Genomic DNA, 23,625 nt, shown 5'->3' with positions numbered 1-23,625 from the left:
GCGTTCTTCAACCAAATTCTGAGATAGGGCATTTTCCAATCAAATTCTGAAATAGGGCGTTCTTGAAAAGTTTTCTTAGATAGAGCGTTGTTGAAAGATTTTCTGAGATAGGGCGTTTTCGAACTGGCTGCCGAGATAGGTCGATCTTCCACTTAGCCATCGATTTGGAATAATTTTAAAGTTTTTGAAATTCAATTTTGGGCGTTTTAACGCCACGCGGGTTCACTAGTTATTATTATTATTAATTGTGATAGAGTAAGCGCTACTTAAAAAGTTTACACCGAAAATTGTGTTACAGTTCAAATTAATTTTCTACGCAGAAGTTCCAGTCAGTACCCGTGGCCTCATTACAGAATAATAAGAGAGATTGTGGTTTCTGTAAAATTTAAGGCTTTCCATTACACGCTTAAATGTCTTTAATTACTTCTTTTATTAGTTAGCGCATTTAATAGCTCGAATATATATTTACTTAAGCTGTAATGAACTACTCCAAAAACATACTAGCATTAACCACGAAGCATGGTTGCATACATAATGCAATAAGTCAAAGCTCAATGTCGAGTCGAAGTTGAGGGGCATATCGTCGCTTAAAGTACAAAACCGCATATCAACAAAATGCAAAAACCGCGTATGTGAGTTTGCATAAATTATTTTCTAAAAAGTAAAAACGCTGTTAACGCAGTTACGCGGTTTTGTACTTTAAACGACGATATGTATGTATGTACGCACTCAAAAGTGCCTGCATATCAGCTGCTGAATGTTTTATACGAATGCAAATTAATAACATAGATGATCATGAAAAATTTACCGCTCAGCTGATAGTCTCAAAAAATGTTCGTCACAAAGCGAAAACCAACAATAAAAATACACACAATGTACGCATATTTGTAAGACAACTTTGATCTCGATAGCGGTTAGAAAAAAGTAAAAATGTATGGCTATTAGTTTTTTTCATAATGAAATGAGGTAGGTTTAATAATAATAATAATAGATTTGCGCTTTCACATATGTTAGTGTTTGGCCGAACTTCTTCACCGTTTTGGGGCGTGCGCCTTGATGTTTGTCATATAAAGGGGAAGGACCTACAGTTTTCGGAGTTCTAAAATAAAAACTAAAGTCGAATAATGTGATCACAGAAAATAGCAGACAAAGGCAAAACAACGGTATTGATCAACAAAAATGTCTCTAAGTTATCACTAACCAATGCGCAGATACGTAAAAAGTGATGGGGAAACAAATTTTTAATTATAAAGTGAAAAACGAAATCTATATAAAGAGGAAAATTACCAACATAAAGTAAATAGTCTTCAAAGTATCCTCAAATAATCTTGAAAGGAAATATAACGCGAAGTGAATCAAGTGGCAAAATTACTGTCGGACTATATACTATGAAGTGAATTAGATATTGTAATAAGATATTTATTAACTACATAATACAAAAGGAGTAATAAAATGAAACATGTACGTCGTTTCAATCAAGAAGGTAAATATAAGGTATTTTACTATTTCAGTTTCAGTATTGATATGTTTGACACCAAGTGGAGAATTACATTGGAGTTCAAGTTGAGAACTAGCATTTGCTCAACTTGGAAAACAGTCATATTTTTTCATATATAGGAAAATGCCCTTCTTATTGTGAATGCTATGATCCTCCACTTGAGGTACTGTTGAGAAGATTTGAGAAATACTTTAGTCCTCAACTTAACCTCAAGTTGAACTGGAAACCGACAGTACCTGTATATATCGTACAATGGCTGCAAGAATTTCAGAAAATTCTCAGTGAAAATTACATGAAGAACAAGTGAGAATTTAAAGGTACGTATATAAATTAAACTTCACATTTCCTGCATAAGTAGTAAAGCTTTTGGGGTGGCCGAAGTGTCCCCTTTTTCCCCTACATGGATCCGCCAATGTTTAAGCATATTTACACAATTTTTTGTCGCAATATAATCGTGAAGAATTTTAAACATTTAAGTTGGCCTAAAGGGCCTCATTAGCTTCTTGAACTGCAGTTAAAACGTTCAATGACCTATGAAAGCGAATTTTAAGTCAAGTCGCGGCGTTTTTTTTCATACCATTTTTATTTGCGCCTTTATATTTAGTGCTCTATACGTGTTTGTTTGTGTTTTATGTTTACCTTTGCGCTATTGCTCAAGTAGGTAAACAAATTTACAGCACTATTAAGTAATTACTGAGCTAAAGCATATTTCTACAACTAAGAGTTGTTACAACTAAGGTTAAGAGCATATCATGGAAACAAAGCAAAAGCCGCAATTGGGCTTGACTTGACTTGGCTTGCTAGGATTGACTTGCTCGGTTGACTAACATACGTACATTACACATACATACATGCATACATATGTGTTGGCACGTTATCGTTTGCTGCTATGAGTCTATTTTTTTTATTTGTAACTTTAGGTATTACTCAAATCGTGCTGGATATTTAAGCGTCTATTAGTCTGTTAGTCTGTCAAACTGCCAATCTGTCAGTCAGTTTTAATAGTCATCTTTGGAAACGTACACGACTTGCTTTGCATACATACGCATTGACTGTACAAACCTCTGTGACGCAAGACTTTATTTTTTGTATTGACGAGTGACTTATGCAAGTGACTCCTTAATGCCAATTTGTTCTATTTTCGCATTTTAGTTATGTACTATATGAGTTTGTTTCACTTTATTTCATTGCGATCGACATTGTCGCTTTCCTGTTGCTTTATCAGTATGTACTCGCAAGTACTTGCAAATATTGAAAACAAATCATTTAAATATGTGTGCTGGCTTGGTGGCGTGTCGCTGTCAGCGTAGCCAGTTTTGCATAAATATTTGGCCAAAGTAGTAAATTCTTTGAAAAGTATTGCGCATGCGCGTTGATTTGCATGTATTTTAATATGTAGATGTACATACAATATAGTACTAAAATCATACTTTTTTATGTACGCAAAAAAGATCTTTACAAAACAGTGACTCAATAGGTTGATTAAGCTAATATATTTGCTATCGTTTGGCCAAGCTTCTTCTCCGAATTGTGATGTGCGCCTTGAAGTTTCACACAAATGTGAGGGACCTACAGTTTAACGCTGCCTCCGAATGATTGATGGTTTCAATGAAAAGGTTTTTTTTATGGCAGGAATTTATTGGAAGGTTTGCCATTGGCGGCTGAAGGAGGCATACACTTCATTCTAAGAAAATTTTACACAACCTCTTATTTGCTCACGGACTGTATCAGTCTATCGTTATCTACCAGTTTTAAAATTAATTTATCTTATAACCTTTGTGACTCGATCCACATCATTTCCGCTGTCCATCCACTGATATAAGAACAACAAATTTTTTTAAATCTCACCCTAACCTAAATGGCGCTGCCAAAATCAGAAAATGGTATAGTTGACCAGTAAGTCGCGGCAAAGAAAATTTTCACCTTAGCAGAACTCACCATCAAAATATTTAATACCACAATTTTACAGATGATTACAGACGGACGATTAAGTAGGCACTTATGTAGATATTTTTGGTTATTTTACTTCTACAGCTTAGGTTCGGATCTTAAGTCTTTTGTTATGGATGTGGTTATAACAAAAGACTTAAGGTGCGAACCTAAGCAGTTAAAGTTAGCGTAAAAATGGTAAGCACACAATTTTAGTTAGTCCAGTAGACAAAATCCGTCGAGGGCGTAAATTTCTAAAGTAAAATCTCAGCCTTTACAAAAATTACAATACTTGATGAAATGAAAAAAAAAATCCTAAGTACATGTAATACATAGCGACGACTAAATGAAGAGGTTGGATGCTACGCCTAATTATGTCGGAAAATATAATGAGGATATTCTACTCTAGCTGTCGGTGCATACATATAAGCTTAGCTTAGAATAAGGTACCTAAACACTCACCTGGAGCTGGTTCTGACCAGGCTTATGTAGGACGTAATTAAGAAGAACTTACTCGTTGAAGTGTAATCGTTATATGTCCTACTTCAAGGTGCCGTAAATGGCTTGGGGAATACATAATTTCCTGTGATGATACATATCCTCAAATATAGGGAAAACCCCTATTTTTGCACCAGAGCCGACACTGAAACTCTCGGTTCAGATTTGAATTCAGCGTATCGAAAACCGTCGGTAAAGTATATATAGGTTTCTGGTGCTGATATTTACCAAAATTCGGTCGGCTAGTACAATTGTTACTAGAAACATTCAGAAATTCAGAACAGAGCAGGTTGGATCTCGCCATACTTATAAAGTAACCGTAAATATCTGACTACGATCGGCATACACGATAACACCGGGTATGAAAACTTCAAAAAATTATTCGATGCAATGTACAAAGAGTATGGGTATCAACTTGAAGAGAAAGATCTATAGAATCAAAGAAGATTACCTCCATAAATTAATTTAAAGTCAGTGAGAATTTCCTGAAGTAGTAAAGAAACCTATTAATAAAGGCAAAGAGGATGGCAAAGTTTCATACTTAACATAATTAAAAATGTGGGGATAAATGTGCAAATGAAGAATAAAGGAAAATATAAAGATAGAAATAAAAAGTTAAATGCAAAGATAGAGATAGAAAGCAAGAGAGGCACACACAGATCGAGATAAAGATAGAGACAACGAAATTATAAAGCTCAAGAATGAGATATCTTATGTTATGGTGTGTTATGCTATGTTATGCTATGCATTTCCTCTAAAGTCACCACAGCTAATTTGTAATCACTTCATCTCCCCTGATCTCATCGCAACTAACCTCACATCAACTCCCCTCAGTTTATTTCAACTCGCCTTAATTCACCTCACCACAACTAATCTCGCTTAATCTCAACTCAATTCATCTCACGTCACTTCACCTCACGCCAATTAATGTTAGTTCACCTCAACTCACCTTATATAACCTCAACTAACCTCACATAAACTCTTCTCAGTTCACCTCAACTCATCTCGCCTCAACCCATTTCGCCTCAGTTCAATTATTAGTTAATTTAACATATTTAAGCTCATCTCACCTTAACTCACTTCAATTCAATTCACTCCACCTTAACTCAGTTCAGCTAAACTAACCTTAACTCACCTCAAATTTCCTTAATTTTAGTACTTGAATTTCAACCGCTGGGTTAATACTAGTTCTTATAAATATATAAGTTCTAAAGATACCATAAATGTTTGCGTGCTCAGTCCTATAAATAAGTGCATAACTATGGCCAATAGCGCTCCAGGGATGAGCGAAAGCGAGTGATCACTGAAGCTACAGCGTCATTGAGTTATTTAAATAATTTGTGTTTAATTAAGCTTGTCCAATAATATATTAAATTTAATTACAAATAAACACAATGTCTATGGCATGTAACTATTTAATGTTTTGTTAAAATTTTCAATGATGCAGTTGCAGAGATCAACGAAGCTTGAATTTCTGCCAACGTTCTACGATGCCAACCATCGTTGATATATGTTTGTTTGTAGTTATATGTTAGTAAGTACTCAGCTGACACTATTTTTACAATTAAGTACGTGCTATTTTCCACATATGATTTTACTACAAATTGGTCTTTTGTTTAGAGGAGTTGGCAAAAAACTAAATTTATACATTGTTGTATGCTCATAAATTTTCGTCGGTGGTATTCTTATGGGCTGGTTAGTTAGTTCGCCTCCGTTGTTGAATTACGAAATACTTAGTACAAAATATTTAAAATGTAAAAACGCACATACATACCCATAAATACTTGGATATACATGCATATGTATGCACATATGTCATATGTACAAACATACATATGTATGTATATCCACATGCATGTACTTACCTAGTAGTTTTCAACAAAAATCGTTATGTTGCTATATTCAATTAAAAATTTTTATAACATTCTGGTCTTTACACAGGCGTATACATAGCTTTTTCGTAGTTGTAACAATGATTGCGATTTTTACTGTGGTGTTGATGGTGAAGGTACATTCCGGCCGCAGGGGCACTTGATGCTGCTTAAATGCTACTTTTTTCTTTGATTTGTTGCTTTTGTTTTGGATATGATGTTGCACTGATGTCGATTGTCTGCCACTGTAACTCTAGTAATTATTTAATGATTTTATGACTGCTAGCTATTTAATGAAAAACCTTGAAGAAAATTGTGGTCTGAATGCATCATTGCAACAGCCACAGAATTGACGCCGCCGCAGCCACAGCAGCATCGGCAACAGATTAGTAACCGTCGGTGTGAATGCAAAATGTGAAGTGAGAACACATTGGCGGTAATGACAAAAACAAGAAATAAAACAGCAATGATGACACCAAATACAGATGTATGTATGTATAGGGCGATCGAACAAGACCGCAATACGACCAGTGTGGCAAGTGGCACCGTCCTGTTGAAGCCACATATTGTCCAAGTCCATGCCATCTCACTAAGGCCATAAAAAGTTTGTTATAATGTCACGATGATTTCACGGCATTATTTTCGAAAAAGTACGGTCCGATGACTCCGCCGGTATAAAAATTACAACAAATAGTTAATCGGTGTGTAGGCGAATTTGCTTGTTGGAAACATTCACAGATTGTTGAACTGACTGTCGCTCCATAACTAAGCTTGCCAAAGACTATAGTACCAATTGTCATAAAAAAAAACTTTAAAATGAGCAGGTTCGGAAGGAGCAGCAGTTGAGCGTAACCTTTGCTAGAGAAATCAGTGATCGTTGTGCGTCTTCTGAACATCTTGAAACATTAGCTGTCAAACTCTGGTTCACAACTGGTAGCTTTGCCTGCAGGGTAAGGGGGCACCAATAAACATAATAATAATAATAATAATCCCTGTGGATATAAAGCCACATTCCTAATGTAATGATTTATTGAAGCTGCCTTAGGATGAAAAAGCTAAGGTAAAGTTCTATGGAGACCCTTCTACACTTTTTACTAAGTTTAAACACTTGAATTTTAAATGATATTTTACACTTTAAAAAATACTATGAGTGTCTATGTTTATTAGTGTAAGGTACATATGCATATAAATTGAAGTGCATTTAGCTACATACAATATGTGAACAAGGAGTTCCCAAGGTCCCTTTCGTTGCTGTTTGACAGAGTTCTCGGACAAGCACATACAAACATACATACATGTACTTACAATAATACTGCACTTATGACAAATTACACATTTCCATGAAGACTTGAAGTGTGCCCAATTATCCATCAAAACTTGTACTACGTTGGCAATTTTATGCTAAAGTATATTTATGTGTATTCCAAGTTGTAAATGCAGTTTGTTTTTACTTTCCTGGTGTGAAATAAAAAAAAAAAGAATGTTATGTACATGTGTACATGTATGTATGTACATGAGGCTGTTCTAAAATGCATGTGAAAAGTGTAGTCGGAATTTTAATGCTCTCATCCCCTAGGATTCTTCTACATCGAAAAAATGTACCCCTATTTTTTTATTTCAAAATAAAAAAAATATTTAGAGTTCGCTCAAAGCGCTAAAAGTTTTCCATGTATTTTGTATGAAAAAAAACAACTTTTCGTAAAAATGCTATAGAGTACTTGAAAATCAATATTTTTCAATCGGAAAACTATGATTGGGTTCAAAAGACTTCCAGTAATAATACTCAATTATTTATTTAACCATTCTTTCATAGTAGATGCAATGGCGGGAACAATAAAAAATCTTTATTATTAAAAATGGTTAAATGAACAATTGGGTATTATTATTGGAAGCCGCTTGAAGCGAACGAGAGTTTTCCGATCTAAAAATATTGGGTTTCAAGTATTCCATACCATTTCTACGAAAAGTTGTTTTCTTTTTCATGCAAAATACATCGAAAGCTTTGAGTGCTTCTTTTAGGGCTATATTTTTTCGATATCCCAGGGGGTGGCAGCATTAAAATTATGACTTGACTTTTTTTGCCCACCCTAATGTACATACATATGTTTAATAATATACATATTTTTTGTAACTATGTACATACGTGCATAAGCATAAGATTCCTGTCATTTTCAGCAAATTTGCATTGCCATAAAGTTGAAGTGTCGTTAAGTTAAATTTGGCCAATATCCGCTGTAGTTAACCAAAACAGATCGCAAAGGAAAATTGACAAAACATTTCGTTTAAAACAAACATTTTGACAAGTAATCATATCGTATGTCTCACTTAGTGGACTTAGCACATTTACGACCAGCACTTGATCCATGGAAACTATACTACAACGATAAAGACATTCTATAGACTATACATATATACAAACATACATACATATATGTATATAAACATGCTTGCGAGTAAATTATGGTGCTCTTCAAGCGGCTTATCACCTAAGCTAAAAGCGTGTAGTACATTCATAATAACTCTGTGTGTTAAGTAAAGCACGCAGGCGTGGAAGAAGATAAACACAAACAAATTTACTTATGAGTATGAATAAACAATGCCTGCGAAAGCAATTAAGTGTTAAATTTTAGAATTGTAACAGTTGGGAAAATATTTACCAACCCATTGGCTATTCCCAACCACGAAGCCATTGATGGTTTTCGCTGTTCATAAAAACATACACACACACACACACACATATGTAAAAGCACTTAGTTGGTTAGTGTTTTGCCTTTATGTGCTAACATTTTATCCCTGACATTCTTTTGCACATAAATACAAATTCAAAAGATTCAGCATTTCTGCACTTAATTTTTCACCTTCTTGTTTCATTTCGTATTTATGGTATGTATCGACGAGTGTGTACATATATTTCTTAATCTTATTTCAATATTTGTTTTTTCTTCTCTTTTCGAATTCGCTTAAAATAAATCCAAACAACTTGTTTGTATGTATGTAGGTATGAATGTATGTTAGCATGTATAGGAAATTTAAATAAACTAAAATTTTGATGAGAACGCGAAGCTTATTAGCCGTCATTAATTTCGGCGTAAATAACCCAACTTAACTTTTTTGATATGCTAACTTAAAATAGGCCCATGAGAGTTTGTTTCCAGCGACCGGAACTAAATTTCTTTTTATAGAATTATCTACTTATGTCCATATAAAAGTATGTATATTAGGGTGGTCATTAGAAAACCAAATGCACGTTTTTTTTCAGTCCTCCGCCCTCAATCGATAATGCCACGGTCATATATATCACATATAAATTCTGGTCCCAATTGGAGACGGTTAAGGCGTGTCGCACAGGGTAAAAGTTCAGATTCCTGTATGGAGACTGAAAAAATTAAAATTATTATTATTTTTTCATCTAATACTCAAAATCGATACTACGATATTCGAAGATATAGATACATTTTGGCCCCGATTGGAGTCGGTTAAAGCGTGTCGCAAAGGGGTCAAAGGCCAGAAGCCTCTATGGAGAATCAATAATTAAAATTAGTTTCTTTTGTATTTAATACTGGAAATCAATACTACTAAAGTCGAAGATGTCGTATATAAGTTTTGGTCCCGATTGGAGTTGACAGCTTCTCATAAAAATACAATCGCCGTTCGGAGTCGGCGTAAAACTGTGTTGTTTTTATGAAAAAAAAACCCTACCAAACTGTTGAGTTGTCACTGACAATACGGAAAATGCTCACGGTGGAAAAGTGGCACTGCCATTTTTTTTGAAATAGGCCCTTATGTGACCAGTAAAGTGATCCAAAAATGTATGTAAAAAAAATAAGGTCGGATTTTTAATGCCGCCACCCCCTGGGATTGTTATATACCGAAAAAACTATATACCATATTATTTTAATTTGAAATCAAAAAATATTTAGGGGGTGCTCAAAGCGCACAAAGTTTTCCATGTATTTTATATGGAGAAAAAACAATTTTTGGTAGAAATGGTATAAAACTCTTGAAAATCAATATTTTTCGAACCGAAAACTGTGGTTCTCTTCAGGAGACTTCCAGTATTAATAGCCAATTGTTTATTTAACCATTTTTTATGATAAAAGATTTTTTATTGGTCCCCCCATTGCATTTTCTAACGGCTTTGGAGGACCTATAAAATATAGTTACCATGAAAAAATTGTTAAAAAAACAATTGAGTATTATTACTGGGAGTCTCCTGAAGATAAGTAAAGTTTTCCGATGAAAAAATATTGATTTTCAAGAATTCTACACTATTTCTACGAAAAGATGTTTTTTCTCTATATAAAATACATGGAAAACTTTGAACGCTTTGAGCACTCCCTAAATATTTTTTGATTTTAAAATAAAAAAATTGGGGTATATTTTTTTCGATATAGATTAATCCTAGGGTGTGCCGGCATTAAAACTCCGACTTTTTTGGGACCACTCTAGTGACCAGGTTAGCGTTTTTTGCGGCTAGATCTAATATTAACACGAAATATGCATTTTAATTTGTGGAATAAAATCACAAATGAAAAGGTGACCCCGTTTGATACATATTTGTTGCAAAAATGTGGAAAAAATTCAATTTTTTAAATCATCTACCTCAATGGTGTCCAACCGAGTTCGCAACGAGGTTCACTTTGAAACCATGCTATGCTTTGCGGGCAGCGACTACATTAACTTCAATCTTAATTGATCCCTATGAAACCCTTCATTTATTAATAAAATTTATACAGCTCGATAGAATAAAGGAATGCACAGAAATAAAGAACATTCGCTTTTTTTGTGACAACAACAATTTCCTCTTAATTGATAAAGCAGTGTTTCGATTATGATTCATAAATCGATTTTTTTTGGAGAAAGATAACACTGGTTCCATAGAGAACATTTTGTTACCTAAAATGCAGAGGTTTTTGCTACCTGAAATGCAAAATGCGCCTGCGGTTGGACAACACTGATCTAAATGAGAATTTTTTATATATTTCTTTATTTAATATTTGAGAATAATTTAAAACCTTTATGCCTTGAAACAAATATAAAAATGTATGTGCATTTTGATTCCTAACAACTTCGGACAAAGCATTGGGTGCATTTTGAATATTTTTTCCGCAGATTCTCTCCATTCTTATTTTAGTTCCATAGATCTAGATCATAAAAATCTTACCGGCCTGCGTACTTTTATGGACTGAACTTCTGTTCGAAGCGAACTCCTTGGAATAAATACTCAGTCGACCATTTTTGATTTGGATGATTTTTGTTTTAAGATGAACTTTGAAAAACCTTGCCATCCAGCGCCCCACAATTTTAATTTTTTAAATTTTTTTTTAATGAAAGCCCATGCCCTGTAGATTTAAATAATATAAATAAATATATTTTTTTATAAGCTTTTATCTACTTTCAAAGGCTTGTAAAAAAAATAATTACTTATTTTTTTTTATTAACTTATATGTAATAGTACGTACATCTATTCCTTTTCAAGAAATGAAGTGTTTGAGTTCTGGTATCTCCTGAGTGGTACAGAAGTGGAAAAAAGGAAAAAGTTTTGGAACATCTATTTGAGGTATTGCCAGATTTAGAAAATGTGAATACTGATAATATTGATTTGCGCATCAAAAAGATATGTAAAAGGCTTCGACGGTTTTGGGAAGAGGCTCACAGGGTAAAAGAAACCGTGAAAAGCAAGCATTCGAGTGACAGAAACTGTATTTTTACCAAAACATGCTACCAAATTGCAGCCTGCATCAACATGTGAATAGCCTGAAGATAAAAGCCAAGGTGGCAGATCACTCCTTGCGCTGCCCGTGCGATATGCCGCATAAAAATCGCCACCATTGAAAGGATAAGAATAGCGGCATAGGAATGTCCGGACATTTTATTTAAAAAAATTCTTCACCGAATTTTATGTTTTATAATAATTCCTAGTGAAGTTTGAAGTCATATATTTAAGAATAGGATCACATAATAAGATCCCGTGATGATTCTTCATATGAGCTTTGGTATTATTCTACCAACGTCTTTTGAATAACACATACTTAAGCAAATAGTAATATATTGACTAAGATTTTGAAATTCATTTATTTGTTCGTCACTCATTCTGAAATGCTGAAGTCAAATTTATAAAGACAAGTATGTATGTACATATGTACATATATAAAAATTCACAAACAGAATAAATGTCGCAATATAAAAAAAAAGTTTATATGCATCTAAGTTGAAAAATACCAATGACCAAAAAGTTGTTAAGCAATTCATAAACCATTAACCAAATTTATTTTCTTGGTGGCTCGTACGCTACCGGATTGCACTGATTTCATGGCACCAAAAATACCTACAATAATATTTAGCACACTTCTGCAACTTAAAACCTGATTTTTTGCGAAAAGTGTTTCATGTTATGCACAGTACAATGGAATACAAGCAGCAAAATAAGTCGAAAATGATCACTAGCACATTGCCGCATCTTCATGCCAACAACAATAACAAATTGTTTAACATGATCAACTTGACCGCACTAAGTCGCCCCTAAGAAGCCCAAGATACTACACCACTATGCTTTGTTATCAACGTCAACGTCAACGTCAACGCCAACGTCAACACCAATACGACCACCGACACTGCAACTGATACAATAACAACAATAGATACACCTGACTTGTGAAGTGATATCTACGGCTAGGCGTAAACCCCCTAACTCAGCCGATTGAGTTGTCGACCAACTTACCACTGCCATCACCACTACCACAACAACCACTTGAGTATAAGCGCTTGACACAACAACAACAACACATAACAAAAACTTCTCGACCGATACACATCCATACATACTCATCGTAGATTAGGCGATCAGCGAACAAGCGATCGGATCGAGCAACAATAGAAGAGCGTTCCGAATTAGCAGCAATCATTAAGCGTATGTATGTATGCATGTACCAACAAGAACTACAAATTCTACACAACATTCGAGAATACAAACACACACACACACATACTCGTACATTTGTATGTATGCATGTATGTATGTATGCTGGCTCAGGCACACAACTATTAAAACATTAAAAGACAGCACATTTGAATTGTCTTTAAAATTCGGTGTAATTATTTCTAGGTAAACTGTTTGTCTACTGGCTTCATACAGTCAACAACGAACGCACTCTGATCGGCGGCAAACGACGACGACGACCACCAGTGCGAATGAGTACTTATTTTCTAAATTCATAGATTCTTTTAAGTTTTGAGAGGTGACGTAGTACGTGTTCGATACGCGACGACGTTTTATTATCCTTGCGCGTTGAAAAAGTTTGCAGCAAAGCGGATAAAAGGTGCGGTGTGTCAACGAAAAATAAATGTAAAATTAAGTAAATTGTTACAAACAAAAAACTATTTATTTAAAACATATAGATAAAAAAATACTCTCAAGAACATTGTGAAAGAGGAAAGCGCGTACGTACCTTTTGTGAAATTCATAGTTGTGAATTTTGCAAAACAAAAGGATTACGAGATTTAAGATAATAAGTTAAGGTGAGAGAATATAAACAATAAACATTTATGGATATTAAATTAGTTAGTGTTGCTGATTTGAAAACGAACAGTGGAACTTATGAAACAAAAAAACAAAGAGACATTATGTGCTAAACAGAAAAGTGAGATGGAAATGAAAATAAACATTATTGACTACAAAAGAAAATGAACTCTGAAATAGTGGTTTGCAATGCGGCAAAGCATTATAAAAAAAAAATTAAAAAAAAAAATGTTATTGAGGGTATTCACGAGCTGTCATAACTCTCATGTTGTTGTTATAAAGTTATGCGTTTTGAAGGGTTTGAAAATGTTTTGTAGCTAGGGTGAATCACCCAAAAATATTGTTGGCCTTTAAAAATGTATGACATTATGACAATATCATTAGTTACGACACACTGTGCATCCCTTAAATATATTACATATACGATTTTTGTGAAATTCAGACGAGATATTCAAGTGAATACCAGAGTTCAATGTTGTACCAGGTCTTGCAATAAAAAATTATATTTTTTAGAGATAGCTTTAAATGAAAATTATCTGCATTATAATAGCTTGATACCAAATTGAAAATCCCGATTTCGATTTAAAATTTTAACTTTTGACACGATTGGTCTCGATTTGAATTCCAATTTCAGTTTCGCTGCGGCTTACAAATTTAAAATATAACTTGAAAAAGTTTGTTGGTTTTGAGGAATATTTATTTTTATTTTTTTTTATCGGCCATTAATTATTTTGTTCAAAAATCATTCACAGTAAGAAAATTTTGGAGCCACAATCTTGATATTGAAATAAAATTTCAATTTCTTCTATGGCCAAATTGAGAAAAATAACGGAATTTCAGTTGGAATCTCGATTGGTGTCCAAATTTCACGATTCTGGTTGAGTGGAAACTCATTATTAGACATTTAAGTTTTCAGATAACATAGAGTGTATATATATGTATATAGCTTTGCGTGAAATATGGAATATTTTGGATATAATATTTTCTAAATCGCGGTCATGTTAATTCAAAAATGACAGTGGGTCAAAATAAGCATCCTCACAAATAATTATTATTTTGTTGTGTGTAGCAAAGTTCTGGGGTTGTTTACTTTTGCTTTGAAAGCAATAATGGCAACAATATGCAAATTTAGAAATATGTCATGTCATTAAAAAATCTGGAAAATTTGTTACCTACTTGGAAACGCCTGTATTGATTTCTTTGAATATTGATTTAGGATGCCCTGCACGTGAAAACACAATATTACAATTAGCGATAATTATTAATTAATTTTTAAATTCAAAAAACTGTAGAACATGACTTCTGAATGGATTTCAAAATTTTTGAAAAAAATAATTTTTTAGAAAATTAATTAATTAAGTATATAGATACCATAAATATTTTTTTAGAAAATGTATTAAAAAATGTATATCTAGTATATTCATTTCTTTCAATTGGTGTAAGAAAGATAAATTTATTAAACTCACTATTTAAAATTAAAAATAATAATTTATTTTTAGAAAAAAATTTTTTTTTGGCCAACATTTTTTCGTCATCGAAAAACAATTTTTGTAGAAAATAAATTTTGAAATATAACAATTAAATTTTTATTTTTTATGAAGAATGATGAGATTAATATATTTTTTTAACAAATAGAAAAAAAAAATTAATTTTTGTACATATTTTTAAAGATAATTATTTTTTTTGATGTCAGAATTAAATTTTTTTAGCTAGAAGATCACAATTTACAATACAAATCATCAGTTTTTTTTATCAATTCTCTATAGGCTGGGGAGTGTTTAATAACCTAAACTAAGAGTGGGAAAAACGCGGCTTTGGCCTATTTTATAGGTTAAGTAACAAGCGGCACTTTGATTGCTTGTGAAAATATACATAGAGTTTGAGAAGAACTTTATATTATGTAACTTATCAAATACTTACTTTCAAACTAACACTCAATCGAAAAGAAGACCGTACTACATACTTCATTTCTACTCAAAACCAATGAAGTTAAGCGTCTATGCTCAGCAATTTTTTTTTTACTGATACCCATTACCTTTCCCAATATTTTTACTTTAATTAAAACCTCTTATTAAATGTGTATAATAAAATGGTTCACTTAAATAAATGCACACATAGCGTTACGCTAGGAGGGAATGAATAAGTAAGTACCATTAGGAAATTATTATAAGACCAAAATTAAGACTTCGCTAACAACACAGTTTTCATAGTAAGCAACCAGATGATATCATTCACTGTCAACAATGCCATATGATCAGTCTGTATTTTATAGCGGTACTACATACATATATGCCATTAATGTTGTTGTATTAGTTCTGCGCCACGTGACCATTTGCACTTCAGTGCAAAATATTTATAAAACCAAACACTAGCATTTGGCAAAGACCGTAAAAACCATTAGAATTGTATTTAATATAAAGAGATAGACGAGTTTTAGCTCTTTAGTTGCGCTATTTTTAATTAGTCAAATGCCAAGTCCAAATATAAAACAAAATTAATTTCTGAATTGATAGATGTATCAAATTCTAGATTAGTTTAGATTGCGGCGGTTGCTACTCCGCACATTACGACAGAGAGACAATGTGATGCCACTATTTACGAGCTCTTCTTCCTTTCCCTTAGTTTCTCGTTTGATAGAACCATCGTATAACCTATGGTTGAAGGTCGCGGATGTCCACAGACTCGAGCTCAGCTAAACACCGTCCGGCTAAACCGTATCCTGTAATGATAACGACAAATATGCTAATAATTTTTGGTTATTTTCTCATTAATATATGACCAGATCTGTTTAGTAACGCAACATGTTGGTTCTTTCTTTCAAAATAGATTTCAGTCGATGGTTGAATGAAGAAAGTGGGACGCCTGCATCTTGTGCAGAATTAATTGAGTTTCTACCCTTGCAAGCATTTCTGCCGCGCTGTTTCCCGGTATTGCACTATGCCCGGGTACCCATACCACGTTAAAGCTAACTTTCGTGGCAAGCTCTTTAAGGTTCTTCTGATGAGTTTCTCGCACTGTGAGGATTTACATAATTGCTGCTTGGATTGTAGAGAAATTTCGCCTCTATTACAGCCGGTCCCCCTTATTGCTGTTAATTCGGCATGTGCATATCGCACATAAGATCTAAAGAGCGATAAATTAAAAAAAAATATTGTACGATTTCTTTTCATAAAGAAATCCATAGAACTTGCCTACAATAAATGCAAATATTTTTTTCTTCATGGGATCGGATTTTTGAGTTAACTCACTATAGATATATGTAGTTGTGTGATACGCTAGTGTTGCCAGATAAAGGCGTTTTCTGCTCTGAAAACCATGTTATTAATGAGCCTCAATTTTGGTCTTATAATTATTTCGTGCATTGTTATTGTATTTTCATTTGTTCACACTCTCATTTGACAATCTAAATATTCTGATTGACATATATTTATTTTTGCATTCCAGAAAAACAAAAATTGTAATGTAAAAATTATTTAAGAATGCACGTCGGTTTTTATTCGTATATATGTATGTATGCCACAAAAAATTAATACATAAATTGCAAAATTTAATTTTACAACTCAGCCTTTTCCAATTCAAATTAGATTACAGAAAAGAAACGAAACAAAAGTAGAGCAAAAATCACGATAATAAAACGGTTTCAAAATGCAATTTCTAATGCGCCATTTCAAATTACCATTACGTTTCTGAAAGTTATGAATGCATATGTATGTCGTACGAATAATGCATAATGCATTTATGGCTCACATGTTTTTTCCATAGAAGACTGCACTACTTACTGATCCTGAGTGTTATACTGCAAAATTGCATTAAATTGCATGCATCATACATACGTACTTTTATTTAGAATTTCATTAACACAGAAAATTTTATAATAATGTTTCGTTGCTTTGTATTTAGAAAATTTTGACCGATGTCTGACCGCAATACATTTACTAGCGCTAATGCATGCATATTTATGTATTTTATGCCAGTTTGCAAATATGTAGGCTGCACCTTTGGGTCTTGTTCTAAGTGCATACATATATTGGCGTGACTTAGTAGTAGTGCAGTCATAGATATGTACATATGCATGCATGTATGTATGTATGTATGTTGAAATTGCATAGTGCATAAGTAAATAGCAAGTAAGTTTTTTTGCATAGCTAGTGACTTAGAAATGCATGTAAATACATAGTTGAAGCCGAGACTTCTTACTTTTTGAAACTTTAATCTGAATGCTATGGCCTTACACTTACAAAGGAAGACTACATTGCTAGGCTAGTTGTTAGTCCTTTGGTACACGACCGGCAGATTGTTTAATATCTTATCTCTGACTGAATAGTAGCGTATGCAAATATTGATGAACATTTCGAGATAAAGTATATTCAGATGTGTAGCAACTTTAGTAGGCCACTGGTCCTTAGGCAAACATGTGGCAAGCTTAGTACTTCCCTCCTCTACGTCTACAATTTACTGGTCAGGCCTTGCTTGTTTTAGGTACAAAATATCAGAAAGCAAAGGAATCATGACAGCATAACTAGCAGACCTATTTGAAGCTACCATAGGCAAAGTAGGTAAATCTATCAGAGCATCCTGGTGAGATGGTTGGAACAAGTAAAATATTTCGTATGTTGTGTATATATTAAGGTGGTCCTTAAAATATCACTATCATGGAGGAAAAAATAGTGGTCGCTACCAAGAGTTGAACTCTCACATTGACAGGGGGAGCAGTGAACTTCTTCAAGGATGGATCAAAACTGGACGATAGGGTTGGTCTTCTGTCGGGAGTTTTAAATCAGTACTAAGTATCAGTATCGAGAGCACTCCTCGCACTTACAAAGCCACAGCTTTCACTTTTGTATGCTGAACATATTACCTGATCCCGGATGTCGCAGTTGCCTGGAAGATGACGAGGTGGAATCACCTCAACACTTGCTTCTTAGGAGCCCAGCGTATGCGAGGCTAAGGTCGGGGAATTACTTTGGCTCTCACATCGTTAATAGTAGCCTCGAAGAGCTCTGGAGCATTGAGATTAGCCGAATTCGTAATTACGTAATCGGTTGGAGGCGTTTTATCGATTAACTACTGGGCGCAGTTCCGAATGTGGTAACACGAAGGACAATCTGCTAACCAAGGGTTGGATGAACTTATTTTTTTAAATTGCAAAAGTTCTAAAAAATTGTGACTTTTACCAGCCACGACTCAGCGAGTTTATGGATACATATGAATGTGTTTCAATAATTTTCATTCATTTTTTTCATTTAGAAAATTTTTAAGGGTGAGGCCTAACATTTTAACCTTTTCCTTATCTATTAGGAGACTAGAAGGTTTGGCAATAAAGAATTCGTTTTTGATGCTATTCAATATTTAAAGCCGTCTAATGCTGAATTTCCACAAAGCATTAAATGACCACATTTTTAAAAATTATTTTGGTCATTAAAAAATACCAGTGGCATTAGGTTAGGTTAGGTTAGGTTAGGGTATTTGAGAAAAGAAAAACCAATTTTTGCTTCCGTGATTTCATAGGAATAAAATCCCTACTTTTTAACCCTAGAACGCTTAAAATAAAAAAAAATTTTGTTTATATATTTGGCGATTTTTATTCGTTTGTCATGTTTTTGTTTGTTAAAAAGCACTATGTAGAATTATTGAATAAGCAATATGTAAGAAAAATAATACAAACTTGACATAATCATGACTTCATATTTCATAAATAGAATTTCTAAAATTTTCTTGTTACATACATACATACATATGTACATACATATATCCATCGGAAGTAATGTACATACATCGTAGCATATAACTGTAATTAATGATTCTTCATCAATACAAAGGGCTTGGAATATTCTTATTCCTTAATTATTCTTGTCTGTTAGATAAATAGCACTCATGTCGGCACCACCGATTGCGGCAATAACTAGTTTTGAGTGTTTCAATAGACTGGTAACTCAAAAATAAATACAAATAACAATGGCAATAACAAGAAAAACCCTCCAAAAGAATATTTTAACTTCCTACTTGACCACAATAATGAATTGAGGAAGTAGTACCAGTAGAATGGTGCGCGGGCGTGGGTATTGCGTGCCTTTGTGTCAGATATGTATGTATGTGTGTACATACTATGTATTGGCATGCCGCTTAGCTACGTAGCTTAGTCAATTGAGCTTTTGTAATTTACCGACATACATATATACAATATTGCATGCATACCTAGCTACTTAATTCCCTTGTAAGTACTCGTATCTATATGGATTCTAGAACCTGAAGTATGCTCTTTATTTTGCTGTTTTTTTGTGAGAATTAAGATCACGTATGGTTAACAAAGTAAGAGAAAACTTATGAATTATTCCAAGTTTTGCAGACCATAAGTGGAATATTAAAAATTAAAAAAAAAAAACAAAAATTAAATTTATACATACATATGTATATTTATGTGCATATGTAGTATGAAAAATTATTTTCAAAGAATAAAAAAATATAGCAAAGCAAGCAGCTAACACGCACGTCAACTGAATGAGTCGATCAAATTGATTATTCACAATATGCACGCCAATCGGTTTGCCTTTTTGCATATTGATTTTTTGCGCGATTGGTATCGATTTGGGATGACCGCGCATTACTTACACACATATATACATACAAACAAACTTAAATGTCGGCATACATTTGAACGCATCATGCATCCCTGTCAGCATATTCTATCGCGGAAGTCAGTAATTCGTTACGACATTTCTGTGCAAATCATCGCCGCTTATGTCGATGTTTTTTCGAATTCTTATTCGCTGTCGGGAGAAACTATTTAGATAGGACTGAAAGTAACTTGTCTGATAAGGCCAGAAGTGTTAAAGAAGATTCTTTGGAAAGTTAAATATTTTTTTTTATTAAGGTTTAGGGGAAATTCGGGATACCTTTGAACTTGCAATCACAGCCGCTGAGTTACTTACGAAATTTTCATATTTTCATCATTCTGTTTTCCGTTAGATTACAGGCTCAAATGCACACACATTTCTCGAAATTTAAACTAAATACTAAGAAGCAAAAAAAAAAAAACAGTTTGAGAAATGTACAGTAAATGGGCATTAAGATAATAAATCAATTAACACCTCAGCTTAATAATTAAATTTATTAAAATTGAAAAAACTTCCAGAGATGTGGTTAACTTTCGAAGCAGCAAAGCGTAATAATAATCGTGCGTAAACCTGTTAAGAAGATAGGAAAACGATAGAAGTGTTTTTTTGCTTTTGTGAAATGAGCGATAAAATTATCCTCCAATTTCTGGCAGGGTATGTATGTATACAGTGGCGGGAAAATAAATAGGCACGCGACATTTTAATAAGTTTCGGCTCTTGTGCTTGTTAAAATGTCCCGTTCCTATTTGTTTGGCCGCCATTGTACGTACATACAGTATCTGCTCATTGAATTATGACCGATAGATTTGTTTAATGAATAGCTAGGTTTTCATTTCAAATTTTGTTTGTTTAGTTTGGAATTTTGCTTTACAGAGTTTTCATTTAGATTTAAAAATTTATAAAAAATCCGCCAAGTTACATCTAAATTTTCAAAGTTGCAGATGTTTCAGAATTTTGACTAAGTAGTTTTATAGCCCATTAAATTCTTGTATATTTAAGAGCAAATTTTAAGTTGCTGAAAAATCGCACTGACATTTGATAAATGATTTCCGACTCTATCACGCCTTTGTTCATAAACAAAACTCGAATGTACTTTGTGTGGAAGAAAATGCTTTGAAAAAATTCCAAAAACCTACGCAATTTCGTAGCATTTTATTATGCTAGAATTTAATGGGCTATAAAACTGTGAACTGAAGATTGTGAAAACTCTGTTTAAAAAGTTGAAAATTTAAATGCCACTTTGCGGATTTTTTATTACATATTTTTCAAACCCAAATTTTATGCTTTGTGCAAAATTATAAAAATTCCGCAAAATATCAGCAAAATTTTAACCAAATAACCAAAATTTTAAATCAAAGCTAGATACATATTTATTAAACAAAACAAACATCGGTCATTATTCCATGTGTGAATACTGTATATACATGTTCATAAGTATGTACGAACATTCAAGCGGAACCAAAGTATAAAGCCAGCTTAAAAAAAGCAGCAAATCCATACAACGAAATTAGTATGTTTGGCATGCGCATGCGCAAATGCGTGCGACTCTTCAAGCGCCTTGTCGATGTTGGTGTTGGTGTTGCTGTCGATGGCGGCGGTATCGTTGTCAGTGACAATGGCAGTGGCACAGGTTGTCCCTATATCGCATTGGCGTTGACTTATTACAGTGACGCCTATAGTTTTCGTACACACACACTTACGTACTATGAACAAACATTATTGCGTCTCTATGGTGTCACTATGCGGGGTGATTGGAGTGGGAGTGCTGTTGAGGAGAGCCTGTTGACGCTTGCTAAAAAATTAAAAAAAAAAAAAATACGCTTAGAACAGTGTCTATTATTCTACAATTATTGTACTCAAACAAATTGAATGGTATTTGAGAGTGCGTGTTGTGAATGAATAAATAAGATATGTATATGATAGAAATGTACATATGTAGCATCATAGATGTGCTCAAATGTGTACCTATGTATATGAATGTTCGGTTTTGAGCTGAAATGAAAATCAATAAATAGCAATAAAGTATTCCTGTCGAATTATTGCTTAAAATTTAGTATTATATCAACATACACACCGATGTACATACATATGTACATACATACTACATACAAAATAAACATGTGCGAAAAATTTCGATTTCATTTATTAATTTTCATAATCTGTTTTTTCTTGGTAGTAAATTTTCATTCTGATCACGAAAAAGAAAACGATATATGGTTTATAAAAAAGTGTTGGATTTCAAGCCATAAAAGAGTGGTCCTAAAACTTTGAATCGTTAAATTTTCATACCGGTGAATCATATTTCCGTAATAAAAAGTTGCCCTAATATGAACAGTGACTCTGCCTTTAGTGTTTGGACTATATAAGGAATCTCGAAAAATTCTGAAAAAAAATCCCAAAAAATAACGAAAAAAAACCGAAACTACCGAAAATTAGAGCCCGAACCATCCCTTTAAGCCTCAAAAAATCCACAAAGGTTCCCTTAGTTCCCGAATAAGCCGTAAAAAATCATGAAGCGCTCCAAAAACACTGAAAAGTTAATTTTTGGCAAGAAAAAACGTATAATTTTAAATCATAGACTGTTTATTTATTCAAAAAATAAAATAAAAATTCAACTTTAATTTTCATATTTTTATTTTAATAACAAAAAACCCAATTTAAAAATATAACTGGTAAAGTAATACTGGCAGTCAAATATGAAAATGGGGCAAACGATCCTGTTCGTCTTTCTAGTGTTAAATAGTCGCGAAAAAATTTGAAAAGTTACGAAGCATTTTATTTTATTATAGATGCCTTAAATTGCCTACTATTTGTTGTTCGTAAACGTTACCACTTATTTTAGCTTTGCAAATTAAAAAAGCAAAAAATTGTGGACATTTTTTTTTTCTCCTCACTGGGTGGTTACTTCTAACTAAATGCATCTATAAGTGGTTCTACCGTCAAAGAGTAATGACAAAACCGTTTACGCTGATGAAGTTGAACGAATAGCAGACGCGTTCAGTTACAAGTAAATGTGCACCGAAGTCAAATGGCATGAAATGACTTATGCCATTTTCAACATAAACGGCTCATAAGTACTTGTGTAATCTTATTACAATCTCCGTTTAAGAAGCATTCACATTTCATTATATTTTCATACAATCTGGCTCTTTTGGTTAATTGCAAGCCAAGCAGTAGCCTTTTATATGGTACTCTTGTACTAAAACTTCATCTGCCTGCCTGCATGCCTGAGCTTATTGTGCTCGATAAATAACTCTCGTAACAAATAGTAAATAATCTCTAGTACTATCATAGACAACCGCCTTGTCAGTGAGCAGCTGAGCGGTTAAATAAATTTAGTATGGAGGTAAGGTCTAAAGTCTTTGATACCCATTATTTCTATCAACACTGAATCAGGCATGAAATCACTTAGTCATGGGTCAGTACTTACCTAGCACCTTAGTTTGTTGATTACCACTCAGCTATGAGTTCACGAGTGAGTGGCTTTTGAAATGAGTACTAAATTTACAAGTGATTTTTTTAGATGCTGAAGTCACACATGATTTTAATGCACTCATCTTTTGTGGAAATGCGTGCTATTTTCGCTTTCGCTATGTGCCCGATTTACATAGATTAAATTTAATGAAGTGGTACTTTATAATATTTTTATTAGATTGCTAGTTTAAATTAAAACAAAATCACAAATGTTGGAGGGGG

General features: G+C 33.4%; 1 protein-coding gene and 1 long non-coding RNA gene across 3 annotated transcripts in view; one reads left to right on the top strand and one right to left on the bottom strand.

Annotated features, from left to right (window-relative positions):
• Positions 1-7,661: 7,661 nt before the first annotated feature.
• Positions 7,662-23,625, bottom strand: part of LOC108365283 (uncharacterized) — a 22,481-nt gene continuing 6,517 nt past the window's right edge. Inside the window, exons 2-3 of the long non-coding RNA XR_001847903.1 lie at positions 19,312-19,317; positions 7,662-7,770 (exon numbers count right to left, since the gene is read on the bottom strand). This is a non-coding gene — a long non-coding RNA (uncharacterized LOC108365283). The remainder of the gene's footprint in view (positions 7,771-19,311; positions 19,318-23,625) is intronic.
• The window catches only part of LOC108365281 (stearoyl-CoA desaturase 5-like), a 21,643-nt gene continuing 10,987 nt past the window's right edge, over positions 12,970-23,625 (top strand). The window contains exon 1 of one of the 2 annotated variants that reach the window (XM_017619271.1): positions 12,970-13,115. The gene's annotated coding sequence lies outside the window, so the exon portion shown is untranslated. Of the gene's footprint in view, positions 13,315-23,625 lie in introns of both variants that reach the window. The other variant, XM_017619272.1, reaches the window with a different exon arrangement.

This window comes from Rhagoletis zephyria, unplaced genomic scaffold (assembly GCF_001687245.7).
Source record: "Rhagoletis zephyria isolate East Lansing unplaced genomic scaffold, Rhagoletis_zephyria_1.1 Rzeph_scaffold_01825, whole genome shotgun sequence".
Lineage (NCBI taxonomy): Eukaryota > Metazoa > Arthropoda > Insecta > Diptera > Tephritidae > Rhagoletis > Rhagoletis zephyria.
The sequence above is the reverse complement of the archived record's forward strand: the minus strand, read 5'-3'. Positions and strand labels throughout refer to the sequence as shown.